This window comes from Pelodiscus sinensis, chromosome 13 (assembly GCF_049634645.1).
Source record: "Pelodiscus sinensis isolate JC-2024 chromosome 13, ASM4963464v1, whole genome shotgun sequence".
NCBI classification, from domain to species: Eukaryota; Metazoa; Chordata; order Testudines; family Trionychidae; genus Pelodiscus; species Pelodiscus sinensis.
This window is the reverse complement of record NC_134723.1, coordinates 24498194-24513776: the sequence shown is the minus strand read 5'-3', so window position 1 is coordinate 24513776 and position 15583 is coordinate 24498194. Positions and strand designations below refer to the sequence as shown.

At 43.8% G+C, this 15583-nt stretch overlaps 1 long non-coding RNA gene across 5 annotated transcripts in view; it reads left to right on the top strand.

Moving 5' to 3' along the window:
• Nucleotides 1-15583, top strand: part of LOC142831289 (uncharacterized) — a 75363-nt gene that overhangs the window by 16425 nt on the left and 43355 nt on the right. For 2 of the 5 annotated variants that reach the window (XR_012907006.1, XR_012907002.1), the window contains one exon: nucleotides 10468-11103. The exons of 2 other annotated variants lie outside the window; for them this stretch is intronic. This is a non-coding gene — a long non-coding RNA (uncharacterized LOC142831289). Of the gene's footprint in view, nucleotides 1-10272; nucleotides 11104-15583 lie in introns of those variants that run through there. One more of the 5 variants, XR_012907003.1, reaches the window with a different exon arrangement.

Sequence of the window (15583 nt, the reverse complement as noted above, 5' to 3'; positions counted from 1 at the left end):
TGGGGAGGATGTGGAGTTGTTTGAAGGCCAGAAGAGAGGGATTCAGGAAAATTTTCTTTTCAGGATGGATTCCCTACAGAGTATAGGTTGTAGTAATTTGATGATACCTCATGCGTTCTAGTGTGGGTTGGTAGGTAACAATTAGGGATGGCTGGAGGAGAGGTTTATTTCTCTATTGAACTGGGTTCTCTCAGGATATTTGGATGGCCCGTCCTATTATGAAATCTGCTTCTCTGATAGAGTGACCTTGTTTGGTGAAGATGGTAAGGTGTGTATCTCAGCCGCTTCACCATGATGCGTTTAAGTTAACACTTAAAATATGCGTTAACTGCTTATGCAAAACATTCTGTTCAACTTTGTATTTGGCTGTGACACTGAGATCTGGTCTACACTACAGACCCACAGCCGTATAGCTACATCACTCAGAAGTGTGAAAAATCCACACCTCTGTACAATCTGACCCCTCAGCGCCCACGTGGACGCTTCTATGTCCACAGGGGAGCTTCTCCTGCCAATATACCTACCACCTCTTGGTGAGGTGGGTTAACCAAACCAATGGGAGAGCTCTCTTCTGTTGACATAGAGCAGGGGTGGGCAAATACCAGCCCATGGATTGGATCTGGTTCCCCAGGGTTATCCCCTGGTGGGCTGCAACCACTATATTTACATGTGCCTCTGCAAGTATGGGTGATTGCAGCTCCCATTGGCTGTGGATCACCATTCCCGGTCAAGGGGAGCAGCAGGAAGCGGCATCCCATCCATGCGTTTCCTTCAGCCCCCGTTGACTGGGAACGTTGATACTTGATCAATGCGAGCTGCAAGCACCCATTCCTGTGGAGGTGCAGGTAAATATAGCAGCAGTGGCCCCCCTCAGAGGCTAACCCTAGCAAACTGCCGCCATTTTATTGACCACCCTTCCCACAGACCATGTTCATTAAAGTGTTGTAGTGATTGTTTTAAGTGTAGACTTGCCATGTAAGTTTCCCAGACCTGGAGAAGAGCTCTGTGTAAGCTTGAAAGCTTGTCTCTTACACTAGCAGAAGTTGGTTCAATAAAATCTTATCTTACCCACCTTGTTCCTCTAATATCCTGGAGGCAACAACAGCTCTGAATACTACAGAGTTAGCCGTTCATGAGCTAAAGAGCCATCATATATAACTTCACCTGAACATAATGTTTGCCACTAGATGGCACTTTTAATACATATCAAATGCAAATCTTGCAATTCCCATTAGGGCCCTAAATCACTTGCTATAAGAATTAAATAAATTACAGCCGGTAAGTGACCAAAATAAAGATCCACCTTTCACAGCTGCTAGTACCTTTTACATGAATCACTGATTAAATACCCAACCCAATGTTGAGGCAGCCAGCCCTCAGTGCCACCTGAAGCATGCCACACAGGCTCCCAACCCCACCCCTGTCAGAGCCCCACACCCTTTAGAATCGCCAGGCCCCATGTCGGTTACTCCTTTTGCCTGCCCTTCCCCGACCAGTCAGCAGGCCTGCATGGGAGCATAGTGTGTAAAGTGCTTTGAAACTGGGATGAAACAGACCTGGTACAAAATAATACTTTCCAAATGGGCTATTATTATTGGGTTCCCTTTTTCCTTGTCTTTTCAGCAACCCGTTTCTATTAGTGTTGTTCTCCCTTATTTCCCTTTTCACTTTGCTCTCTGTTGCTGACAGTTTTTGGCAGAGGGCAGCATTTTATCTATACATGCTCTGCCTTCCTCTTCTGCTCAATGGGCAGGTAGAGCCCAGGCAGAAAGGGAAATGAGCTGGCTTGGTGGGGCCAAGTAGAGGCATGGATTTAGTGGTAATTTTAAATCATTCTCTTGTTCTAATAAATACACCATCTCAATTCTGCCACTTAAAACATTACTGGTGATGTTTAGTCTCTAAAATTCTTGCTTTGCCCAGGTGCATTAATGGGGTCAGGAATGATGTTCTGGTGGTGAAGGTACTAAATGGCGACATAGGAGATGAGGATTCAGTTCCCTGCTCCACTCACAGTCTTCCTGTGTATCTTGGGTAGTCACTTAATTTACCCTTTGCCTTAGTTCCCTATCTGTCTCATCATAGGGATAGTACCCTCCTGCTTTAAAGTAGCAGTGGGAGGGTAAAATCCATTGTGAACTGCACAGAGGTTACTTTGATGAGGTCCATCTAAGTATCCAGACAGATAACTCCACATACAGTACTGTACAATAATTGAAGAAGACTGAACTGATTTATATCTCTTCCAACAAGTCCTTGTTACAGGGGGAAATGCATTGCCACATCTGTTTAAATTTCTAGGTGTTTTTGAGTGAAGAGTAGAACTGTGCAAATCCGTGGATATCTGCTTTATATTTGCAGACCATTTTTCTGGATTGTGAAACAGATACGGATACAAATTTTGTGTTAGGAGCCAAAATTATTCAGTGGCTGTGCTGAGGGAAGCTATTCAGAGTTAGTAGGCTAGCAATTAACATGGTTAAAAATGCACTATGAATGGGACGAATAAATCAAATACTTTTGTTTCACTCATTCTGATCTTTTCAATGTATTTCTGCAAATGCTAGTGTAAATGCACACGTTGGAAGCATATGTGAATTCAGTGCTGGAGTGAAACCTCCAATGTCACCCTGAGAGAAGAAGCTCTGAACTGCCTTGTATAGGTGGTTTGTAAATGTACAGCTGTTGCTTAAATTGCACAGCATCTGTAAAATGAAGCAAAAGCCTGATTTAAAAATAGAAATGTGTGGGTGGTGAAACAAAAATCTGCCTCTTGTAGAAGTACCATCTCTCTCTCTCTCTCTCTACACACACACACACACACACACACACACACACACCCTTTTTGTCCATATCTCTCTCTCTCTCCACACACACACACACACACCCTTTTTGTTGTAGCCTAAGTTCTGTAATTTTCTGGTATCTGGGAGTCAAATAATTAGCCCATAGAATTCACTGCAACAAGATAGTCTTCAGACCAAATAGCTTAGAAGAATTCAGAAAGGAATTCAATAATTGTGTGAAAAATAATATTTACTGTTATTAGACACAAGTTTAAGGGATCTAAATCCTCATGCTTCAGACTTTAAGCTACCTGGGGTTAGGCAGACATTTTCTCTCTATGTTGTGTGATTTTATTGCACATTGCTCTAGAATATTTGATTCTGCATTCTGTTATGAAGGATGGAATACCTGAGTGGCCCACTGTTCTGATTGTGCCTCTATGAGAGGTAGCAGTGTGGTAAGGTAGGGGGAAGCCAGGGGAGGCTGCCGCGAAACAGCCTCTGTCCATGATGAGTTTGGATCTGCCACAGTGGACAGGGGCTGCTGCCACCCTGTGCTGTTGCCTCTGTATTAGGGCAGCAGTGTGAGGCAGCAGGCAGGAGCTAGTCTGTGTAGGGAACTGGTTTTTAAACGGGCTCCCACTTGTCACCCTATGCTTCTGACTGTCATACAAAGGCAGCAGCACATGGTGGCAGGGGGCATCCCTGGGAATGGAGCCAGATTGCACTGGCTGCCGGCCCCACCCTCAGGGACTATAGAATAGTCAAGTAATTAATAAGAATTCATGTGGTTACTTGACTATTCAATTACCCGATATCAAAAATCCCTATTTCTCATATTTACTGTGCTGAACATCCCAGATGTTCACTTACCATGGGTGTGTCCAAGTTTCCCTTGTTCATAAAACTTTTTTACAGCCATCAGTCCTGCCTCTCTCAGTGTTTTGTGCTGTTATTTAGCTCTAATTTTGCCCTAAAAGTCTCCTAAGAGCCCAGTAAGCCATGGAAGTGTTGGTAATAATGATAGACAATGCCAGACTAGTGAAGTTCAACTTATATAGCCACACTCACAGACATTAATTAATTTATCTTCACAACAGCCATGTAAGATATTATCCACTTTTTCTTGAGTGGGAGTTGGGCCATAGAGAAATTAAGTGGCAGAGCAGAAAATTCAACTAAATATCCAGAGCCCTGGTACAATGCTATAACCACAGATCTCTCTACTCTTTGACCTCCTCTCCCACTCCCTTTCCTTCCATTGTACTTTTTTGTTATGTCACTAGTGGGAGTGTGATCACGATGTGGAGGACTTGAGCCAGGGAAACTCTGGTGGGAGTAAATTCAATAGCAGTGTCAAACTTGCAAGTAAAAAGAAAATGTCAGAATTGCTCCATTTTATTCCATCTTCATTTTGCTGCAAACCCTTTAGATTACAGAAACCATAGAACTAATGCATGCTTAGTTTCCAAAACAAAACTAGGGAATTCTACTTTGATAGGAAGTTTTACTCCTGACACTGCATGAATGGATATTATCCATTAAAGATATAAGAATGAAATGTATAGGTGTATAATTTACACCTTCTTCTGTTTACTTTCAATATGTAAAATATGCCAATTTAGTATCCAATTTGATTCAGTGAGCAGAATTTGAAGGTGATGTGGCTTTTGGGAATCTGAGAAGTTCTAACTGAAGGTGTGTCTGCACTACGGAGACTATATTGGCCTACGTTAGCATAGCTATGCTGGCATAACTATATAGCGCATAGCCTACACCGATGGATGGGGTTTTTCGGTCTGTGTAGGAATATGACACTGTCTCCCCACATGATGGTAGCTATGTTGATGGAAGCCTGACAGCTATATCGATGGAAGCCTATGTTCTGCTGACATAACTAACCCTATAGTGGGGGTTAAGTTGACTGACAGGAGTGTGTTTTTTTCAGTGTAGCTACATTGACCTAAACTTTTAAGTGTAGCTGAAGTCTTAGCGAAAGACAGTCTAAACTAATGTAATTCGCATGGAGAGGATGCTAGAGATAAAGGAGTAAATTACATCAGTTTACATTCTCTTTGATTAATTTATAAATGTGAGTTGTAATTCCGCTGCTGAATTTAAGTGTAAGAAGGTGATGTTTATAAATCATAGCAGTCAGACTGGCTTTTCAGTAAGTTCTTTTTGTCCTGGTGTGTGTGTCTGCTCTGATGCTTCCTTGCGACGGAAGGGCTTAAACCTAAATATTATTATAACTACCAATGGAGTTCAGTCTCCTGCCAAGTAGTGCAAAGATTCGTTTCAGCTCGGAAACCAGTACAATATGGCTCTTACCAATGTGGTAGGAGATCAAAGGCATTCTGTAATGAAACAGCAGTTCATGTTGCTATGGCAGACATTTCTCAACAGCCATCAGTTACATGGAGAAAATCTCATGAATATTGCAGAGTAAATAGAATTATTCTACCAGTGCAATTAGTTCCACACAGCCTACAGGGTTGAAAGGGCCATTTGCAACATGTGGATGTCTCAATTCATGAGACGCCCTAAGTGACATCACTTAGCAATAAGCCATGTATCTTAGAGGGAGGGAAGTGCACTTCAGAGGGGGGATTTAAACTGTTCATTCTGAGTTAGGGGTATGTCTACACTACAAAGTTAATTCGAACTAACGGATGTTAGTTCGAATTAACTTTGATAGGCGCTACACAAGCGCTCCGCTAGTTCGAACTTAATTCGAACTAGCGGAGCGCTTAGTTCGAACTAGGTAAACCTCATTGTACGAGGACTAAGCCTAGTTCGAACTTACTAGTTCGAATTAAGGGGTGTGTAGCCCCTTAATTCGAACTAGTGGGAGGCTAGCCCGCCCCAGGTTTCCCTGGTGGCCACTCTGGCCAACACCAGGGAAACTCTACTGCCCCCCTCCCGGCCCTGGACCCCTTAAAGGGGCACGGGCTGGCTATGGTGCCCGTGCCAGGTGCAAGCCTGCCAGCACCCAGCTAGCAGACCCTGCACCTGGCACGGCTCGAGCCAGCCACCCGATGCTCCCCAGCCCTCCCCCTCTTCCCGGGACCAGGCTGGCGGCTCCCGGGAGCTTGCCCTGGACCGCAAGAGGCGGGCACCCGCCTGGTCTAGTGAGGACATCGTGGACCTCGTCCATGACCTCCGCACTAGACACAGGAAAGTGGTCGTCTAGGGCATGAGAGCTGCCAGCCTGACCACCCAGGAGCAGGTTGGCATGAAAATCAAGGGGGTCCACTGAGACCCCTGACCCTGAGCCCTGAGCTTAGAATGGCCGTACTGGGTCAGACCAAAGGTCCATCTAGCCCAGTAGCCTGTCTGCCGACAGCGGCCAACCCTAGGGACCTTGGAGGGGATGGACCGAAGACAGTGACCAAGCCATATGTCTCGTGCCATCTCTCTCCAGCCTTCCACAAACTTTGGGCAGGGACACCACTCCTACCCCCTGGCTAATACCACTCCATGGACCCAACCTCCATGAATTTATCTCACTTCTCTTTAAACTCTGTTCTAGTTGTAGCCGTCACAGCCTCCTGCAGCAAGGAGTTCCACAGGTTGACTCTTTGCTTTGTGAAGAACAATTTTCTGTTACTAGTTTGAAGCCTGCTACCCATTCCTTTCCTTTGGTGTCCTCTAGTCCTTCTATTATGGGAACTAATGAAGAACTTTTCTGTATGCACCCTCTCCACACCACTTATGCTTTTATAGACCTCTATCATATCCCCCCTCCATCTCCTCTTTTCTAAGCTGAAAAGTCCCAGTCTCTTTAGCCTCTCTTCATATGGGACCTGTTCCAAACCCCTCATCATTGTAGTTGCCCTCCCCTCTCCCACCCTCTCTCTTCCCCTCTCCCACCTCCTTTTCCCAGTCTCCCCCAGTTTTGTTCAATAAAGAGAGATTCTATTTTTGAACACAATTGTCCTTTATTTTGTACATCAAGAAAAGGGGCTAGGGAAGGGTAAGTGGACGGAGGTGAGGGAGGAATGGGGTACGAGCCCCCGATGGGGAGGACTGGGCTGGCTCTGCGGGCTTCTTGGGGTGGAAGCTGTCCTGCAGCCCCCCAATTGCCCCCTCTCCCCAGATGGCAGTCTGCGGCAAGTGCAGCCGGTCTGATGGCCGAGTGCTGTGATGTGCCCAATGTGGGCACTCCGGGCACTCCAAGCCAGGACTGGTTTGCAAGCGGGGCACCCCTGAGAACTGTCTGTCCAGGGTGGGGGTCGGGACCCTTTAAGCGCAGCCCTCGGCTAGCCTGACACAGCATCTCCACGCTCTAAGTCCTCCTCTGATGCCCTGCTGGCACTGTTTCCGGCCATCCTTAAGCCCGGTTCAGGGTCCACTCTGTGTGGACATGCTAGTTCGAATTAGCAAAACGCTAATTCGAACTAGTTTTTAGTTCTAGACGCGTTAGTTCGAATTAGCTTAGTTCGAATTAACTAATTCGAACTAAGTTAATTCGAATTAGCGCTGTAGTGTAGACATACCCTTAGAGAGTGAGGAGTCATCACAACTCAGAAGGGGTATAGTGTTAAAAGCTGGTTATCCTTAAACCAGCACAGCCCAATACAACCTTGGAGACCTGTGGTGTTCCACTGCTAACTCTTTCACTAAGATATGTTCTTGACTGTTTAAGACTTTTATCTTTTGGTGGAAATTATAGAAATTAGAACATGTATGTAGATAATTTCCCAGTGAGCATCGAAACAACCATGCCATTCTTCTTATATAGCATAAGAATGCTGGTCAGCTGCACATATGTGCGAAAGGATATATTTGTGTATCTGCAGTCTCGAAAGAGTAAACAATGTGAGTAATAATGCTAATACTTTGCATTCATATAGCACCTCAAATACAAGCATCTCAAAGCACTTTGCAAACATGTGGGGAAGATAATGTGTATATATTTGCAGTCTTCAAAGAATAAATATACAATAAACATTAATTCTTTGCATCTATGTAGTGTCTTAAATCCACAGATGTCCAACGTGCTCTTCAGACTGAGTAAATTAAACCTCATAATACCCTTGTGACATAGGAGTTAGCATTACCTTGCAGATGAGTAAACTGAGGCCCACTGAGTTGGCCAAGGGTGCACAGAGTTAATCTGTGGCAGAACCCGGAACTGAACCCAGGAGCTCTGACTTCTTGCTCCCACTAACCAGTAGACTATACTCCTTGTTATATGATTTATTATAAGTATTATATTAGATCAACAGACATTTAGCAACCAGTAAGGCTTCTCCCATACCCACCTGATTAATCCCTGGCTATTTCTCTCTGAAGGGCTTCTCAAGCCCTAGCTGTGAACAGCAGCTAGTGCCTTGTTATTTTGTATTTCTGGGAAAACTAGTACATTGCAGTTCAGAACAGTTTCATTTTGATATGACATATCCTAATGTCATTCCTTCGCTAGTAACAGCATTCCAAATCTCTACAGCAAACTAGTCTGGCCTGGAGAACTTATTTGATGACTGTTTATGATTTAAACAGGCTGGGCGGATAGACATTATGTGACGGGTCATGTCTGCAGAATTTTCATTCCTAACATATTACAAATAACTGGATTTTTTTGACCTGTGTTGTTTCTCAGACTAGACTATTTCCGGTAATGAGGAACTGCCCTGTAATGTCTCCTCTTTTCCTCCATCTGTAGGTAGTCTGTGTTTTCAGCTATCATGAGAAATTTTCTGAGCTAGTGTGGAGGTCAGAAGAATGTTAACATCTCTCTTTCTCTCTATGGAGATGAGAGCTAAGTCTGGTCCCACAGGACCCCCATCCATAGTGACCTTTCATTTAACATTATGAAAAATGGATTAAAAATATCTTTGCATCATTTTGGTGCTTCAGGTCAACTGCCTAAGTAAATAGGCTGAGTTTGATTTAGAACATGTTCCCTTCAGATGAGCTCTTTTGTGAACTCCAAAAGCTCTTTCTTGTAGCCCAGCTTCCCATCATCTGACACGCTGGAGCCCCTTCTGGAACACCTATAGCATGGGCCTTAACAAATTCCCAGCAGTACAGCTAGCTACAGTTCTCAGCAATTGGGCTGAATACATAACGTGTAGTGATTGCAGATTATTACTTATTTTATTTATTAAACTAGAAGATTGACCCAGTGTTGCCTGGGTTGTTCAGTCTAATAAGTTTTGTTTTTCTTCATTATTCTGGGATGGGACAAGGGATGAAGGGTTCCGTATGGAGGCTGCCCTGGGGAAAGAGAACAGCCCCAGCCCTCTCTCATCACAGCAGCTTGGGGCTAGGTGAGAAGCGCCTGTCCATTAGTGCTGAAGCTAGAGCAGGCACATCCAGGGGAGGGGTGCATGTCAGACAGACAAACTCTCTGAAATGCATAGTGGATATCTGTCCCTTTCTCCACTCCTGCTGGCTCAATGGGATTATAGCTGTCCTGGTTCCCATCTCACGCCCGTTATTGCCCCCCCAGTGGTCATTCCGCAGTATAACTCCTTCCTGCCGTACCCCTCCCTTTCCATTTTATGAGACAAAATCAAATTCCACACACATCTACTATCTTGGCACAACCAAACCCTGAACTTGCTTTAAGTTATGATAAGAGGAAGCTGCATAGCAATTTTGGTGGTCCTTGCTTTTACCATTTAGGAGGACAGACTCAGACTCACAAATGAACAAACAGACACACGTTTCTAAACTATATAGTAAGAAAAAGAAGGGGACAAAATGATTGGAAGTGTCTCTAACATGTTCATGCCTTCATACTTTGCCTTTCTTTCTGTTATGTGAACTTTACTCCCCTTTGTCACATCTCATCCCTGTTTAAACTGTAAGTTCTTTGGCACAGGGATTCCCTTTTATTTTATGTGTGGATAGCTCCTTGGACACTGGAGCCCTGATCCAGAATAGGGCTTCTGGGTGCTACTGTAATATAAATGATACATAATGATTCCACTCTGAAAAATTAATTTCTATGGGTATGTCTACACTAGCCCCCTAGTTCAAACTAGGTAAGCTAATGTAGGCATTCGAAGTTGCAAATGAAGCCCGGGATTTAAATATCCCGGGCTTTATTTGCACATTTCCATCCGGTCGCCATTTTTAAATTCCACTAATCTAAAGTAACTGCCCACGGCTACCCGCGGCAGTGAAATGGTAATTCGAACTAAGTCCTTATGAGGTATAACAGTTCATTTGAACCAAGGACTTAGTTCAAATTACCTTTTCACTGCCAAGGGTAGCCGCGGGCAGTTACTTCGGACTAGTGGAATTTAAAAATGGCGACCGGACGGGAACATGGAAATAAAGCCCGGGATATTTAAATCCCGGGCTTCATTTGCAACTTCGAATGCCTACATTAGCCTTCCTAGATCGAACTAGGGGGCTAGTGTAGACATACACTACCAGATCTGCTCCTTTCATGCATTCAGACTCATACCTACTCACTTTCACAACAACAACAACAAATACAGTTTGACTGTTTTTTGTCTTACTTCTGCAGAGCCAACTTAGCTGGGAGAGAGGAAGCGGAAATCTTTTTCTTCTTGGTATTATCATCAGAATTGTTTTCTAAGTTCCATTCAATGACACATACAAATACTCAGAAAGCAATGGGGCTGCAGATGTGACATTGAAAACGTAGTCTGAAAACAATGGGTTTGCTTTGGTGTCGCTAAGGACTTTATTTTTCCTGCAGAATCTCTGTGGCTGGTGATGATGGAGAGAGCAGAAAAGGACCAGCTTGACTCTATGGCTTGGGCTGGGTTTGCAGGGCTCTTGGTCAGAAAAAACATCTTTATGGGGGAAACTCTGCACAACCAGATACGGGAAACATTCAGAGACAAAGTTAGGACCCCACAAAGCCATTTTTAACAAGTTGCTTCTGAGAGAAGAACAGTTCTTTTAATTTCTCTGTCCTGTTCTCAGAATCAGTTACTACTCCTTCAGTCAAAAGTAGTTAGGTTTAGACCACTGGGGAGATTACTTTAGCTGTTAACATCAAATGACATCTGACAACTCTTCCAACAAACAAATCCATTTATTCAATACTCAAAGTATACCAACCAGCAAAAACCCAAACCTACACACTTGTCCAAATTTTTTAAATGTTATCATGTGATAGACATGTCTGATTTATTAAATATGTGCAGTCAGAGATTTCATTCAGTTTAATACAATCACTAGAAACAGCATGTTATGGGTAGTTTAAAGAGGCACATGCTGTAATTTGGTACTACCCCGAAAGCAAGAGAGATCTGGTGATTCTATTATTGTACGTTCCTCAGTGTTGTAGTGATTATTGTTTTGTCTGTGATAATATGATGTAAACCTGTTAAAACTTCCAAAATAAACTGTTTAAAAAAAATAATGTTTCTGATGATTACATATTTAGAAAAAAGTCTATTCAAGACAAGAACATTATCAGTATTTAATAAAGTGGTTCAAAATTGTACAGATCACATCTCTGAAAACCAGTACTCTGTGGTCTGGCAACCAGACCATAGATACTTCTGGATCAGAGAGCCCAGGAGCCAAAGGGCAGGAGGGTCAGCTGGGGCCAGGAGCAACAGGGTTGGAGTCCCATGGCAGCCCCTGGCAGCCTGCGACAGTGCAGGGCTAAGGCTGGAGCCTCATGGCAGCCCGCAGCAAGTAGATCTGCAGTGTTGTGACAGCCCTGGGAATGTGGGGCTGGGGTTGGAACCATGCGGCAGTTCACAGCAAGCAGGGCTGGGACCAGAGCCCTGCGGCAGTCCCTGTGAGCATGGGGCTGGGGCTGGAGCCCCGTGGCAGCCCGTGACAAGTGAGGCCAGGGCTGGAGCCCCACAGCAGTGCCTGGGAACACGGAACTGGGGCAGGAGTCCCACAGGAGGAGCTGGAGTCTGAGCTGCCCAGGAAGCCAGCAGTAGGTTTGGGGCCGGTGACAGGGGACCTCCCTAGGTCTGACAAATTCTGTCATTTTGGACCAATGAGGAACTGATGGTGCTGGACACGGGAGCTCCAACCTGTGTTAGCTATTTGGGGCTGGGATTGTCTTTTTGTTCTGTGTTTGCAGAGCATGTAGTACAGTGAGGATCCGCCCTTTCTGTGTTTGGGGCTCTTAGGTGCTATTGCAATAAAAATAATAGTAGTCCAGGTCTGATGCAGAAAAGGGTCTCTCATGCAGAGCCATTCCTTGGGTATGGTGAATTGGGGGGAAAGTTCCAGGCCCATTGCATTGGAGGGGCCTGTTGCAACTGGCTGGCTCAGTTGGTTCTGGAAGACATCTGTGTGAGATCTAGGGATGTGGGAGGTGTTGCAGGTTACAGCAATCCAGGCTCCCTGCTGTTGGCCCCGCATACCTGGGGTCCTGGCTGCCAGTCCCATGCATCCTTGTCTCTGAAGCCACCCCACATCTGGGGATCTGTTGCAGAGCAAGGCCTCCAACCCAGCAGAGGCTGTTTTGCCCCAGGCTTGGCATCCTCCTAGAGACATTCCTACATTTGTAATATTTATAACCTTCTCTTTACAAGAATAACCATAATCTATATAATATTCATTCTTCAAGAAATGCATTGATCTTAACTCTCAAATTTTTTTCTTCTGCCATATTTGCTTCCTTGTTTAGAACAGTTTCCTTATTTCGTTTAGGAACAGGATCAGGAAATAGGATTGGAGGCCCCAGTCTCTGTGTGAGTCTTTTTTTATAAAAGCCTTAAAACAGGATATCCCCTATTTCAAAATAAACATAACATTTTGTTTTTGGAAAACAGGAAGGGCAGGTCATGGAATGGATGGCAATAAAGATTGTTACTGAGATTTCCGAACCTGTATCTGAAACGTTAGCAAAAGCCATATATAACAAAACCATGAACCTTGTCTTTCAAAGGTTTGCAAGAAAAGGAAGCCCTAGCAGGAAATATTAAAAGGAACCTGTTTTCTTTCCTTTGTCTAAGGATTTATCTTATCATCCACTAACATAGGCACTTCAAATGCAGTCTAAGTTTTAAACATCAGGAAAATTCTTTTTATAAACCAGTTTTGAATATTAACTTTGCTGACCAATGCATAAATACAAGCAAAACAAAATTTTCATTATGCATTGACCAACCCATGCATCCGTTCCTGCTTTGAAAGATAAATAAATCTTATTTTTGAAAAAACAACTCAACCAAAACAACCGTAGTCTTGGTGCAAAAGTTTAATAAGCCATCTATAGCTCATAATATCAACTGTTGATGATTCTGCCTGGACAATTTACTAAAAATAGCCTCTTCCTCCGGAAAGCTATCTACTCATGTTAGTGACATACATCAGGAGTTACTACTTTTTTGTCCCTATTAGCTTTGCATAGTTATTGAAAAGGGATGTAGATTCTTTCTGTCTTCAGTATCACCAATGGAATTATGACTGGATTCCATACTGCTTCATGAATCATCAGTGGAATTTGGAGCTGGCATTTGATATTTCAAGCCTCGTCTCAGAAGGGTACTTTTGTATATAAAATATTTTTGAGACCCAGCTTATCGGTCCTTCCCTCCAGCTCCTTCAAGAAAGTCTTGTTCTGGATCCTTTTTCCCTTTTAATTCCCTGTTCCATCCATAACTCCATCTTTACTGAGTTTTGAGTATGGCGAGCATAGGGAGAGGCCACTGAGGATTACACCCTATTCTCTGAAAAAATGATGCTAGGAGATGTGGTGAGGAAGTAGCAAGTGGACCTGCTGCTACACAGATATGTGGACCTAAATCACCCCTTTATATGTACAAGCAATGGCCTTTGATACTACTACAGCCATGAGTCAATATAGCAATAGTAGTAACAGTAACAGTATAACAACAATATACAACACAGTCGTGCACAAGATGCTGGGTTACAGCAGAAAATACTTTCCTTCCCAGCTCGGCTTAGATTCTCCCACACAAACTTACTCAGATCTTACACAAAAATGGAAGAATGTGGATCATTTCACCCTAAATAAATAAATAAGGAAATGCCTAGAATACTAGCAATAATACATGTTATAATATCTGGGAACCAACTGTGGAAGAATTAAACACAGTAATAAGTGCCATCTCTCTCTCTCTCTCTCTCTCTCTCTCACACACACACAGACACACTGTGTGTGCAATAACATCAGAAGACATGTCCTTAGAAGAAATGAGATGACTTCGTAAGATTTCCATGCATGCAGAATATGCAGGTGTACGTAAGAGAACTGGATTTGGGGAAGAGGGAATCTTCCTATGGGAAATATCAGCTGTGACACTGGCAGGCCAGGTGCCAGCTCATGCCAAATTCCCTATGGGTATGTCTAGACTTGCTCCCTATCTCGAGATAGGGATGCAAATGTAGCTGTCTGAAATTGCTAATGAAGTGGGGATTTAAATATCCCGCGCTTCATTAGCATAATCTCACCCGCGCTATTCTGATCGCCAGCTGATTCGAACCAGGAAGTGCACTCTGGGCCGCGTTAGTTCAAATCAAACCCCTTGGTTTGTGTGACTGTGGCTGTGTTGCAAAAAACGTCAACACCAGACTGCAGTGTTATATAAAAACTTGGCACTATCAAACTGGGTCTGAAAGAGCCTGGGAGTGGCTAGCTCTGTATAAAAAAGTAATTTTCCCCTTTTGGTATTATCAACTTCTGATCAACCACATCCATATGAACCCTGATTGATTTTGGCCTAATTAGCACTGGCCCTCCCTATAGTAGTGTGTGTGTGTGTGTGTGTGTGTGTGTGTGTGTGCAGGGGCGGCCCGTGACTATAGGTGGACTTGGCCGCCGCCTAGGGCACTGCCTTCAACGGGGTGCCTGGGGTGCCCGATGATGACATCATGGGGCGCCCGGGGCACCCGATGATGACGTCAGTCCATTGACAACCCCGCAGGCTGGGGCACTGATTGCCATCTGCTGCAGCCCGCCTCAGGCCGCTCCTGTGTGTGTGTGTCTATATATCTGCCAAATTGATTTCCATTTCATGTATCTGATGAAGTGGGCGTATGCCCAAATAAAATAGTTTGTCTTTAAGGTGCCACAGGACTCCTCATTGTTAACTTCTATGCCAGGAAAGATAATGGAGCAAGTAATTAAGGAATTCATCTACAAATATCTGGAAGAAAATAAGGTGATAGGTAACAGCCAGTATGGAATTGTAAAGAACAAATCACGTCAAACCAAGTATACCTAGACTTTAGTAAGGCATTTGATACAGTCTTGAATGATCTTATCAATAAACAAGGCAAATACAACTTAGATGGGACTACTGTAAAGTGGGTGCATAACTGGCTGGATAACTGTTGTCAGAGAGTAGTTATTAATGGTTCACAATCATGCTGGAAGGGCATAACAAATGAGTCAACAGTGTGACACAGTTGCAAAAAAAGCAAACCGGATTCTGGGATGCATTAACATGAGTGTTGTGAGCAAGACTTGAGACAGAGGCTGCTTTGTGGTAACCTCCCCTTGCCATCCTCCCCACACTGCTGGTTCTAATGGAGGAGCTGGTGCTGGGGAGAGTTGGCTGATATAGAGGCAGCAATGAGTGGGGGAAAGGTGTGTAGTTGACAAGATTAACCAATAAGCCTAGGTTTATCAGTTAATCATATAATCGACTACACGTTGGCATCCCTACTTACTTTTTAAAACTAAAGATTGTAATTCACTTGTATATATTTTATCTGCTTTAACCTTATAAATAATTCTCTTGTTTTCATTTCCTAGTTAATAAATCTTTATGTAGTTTATTATAGGATTGGCTCCAAACATTGGTTTTGGTGTGAAATTTCAAGTATAATTGATGTGAGATTAGTGACTGGTTCATTGGGAGTGGGAG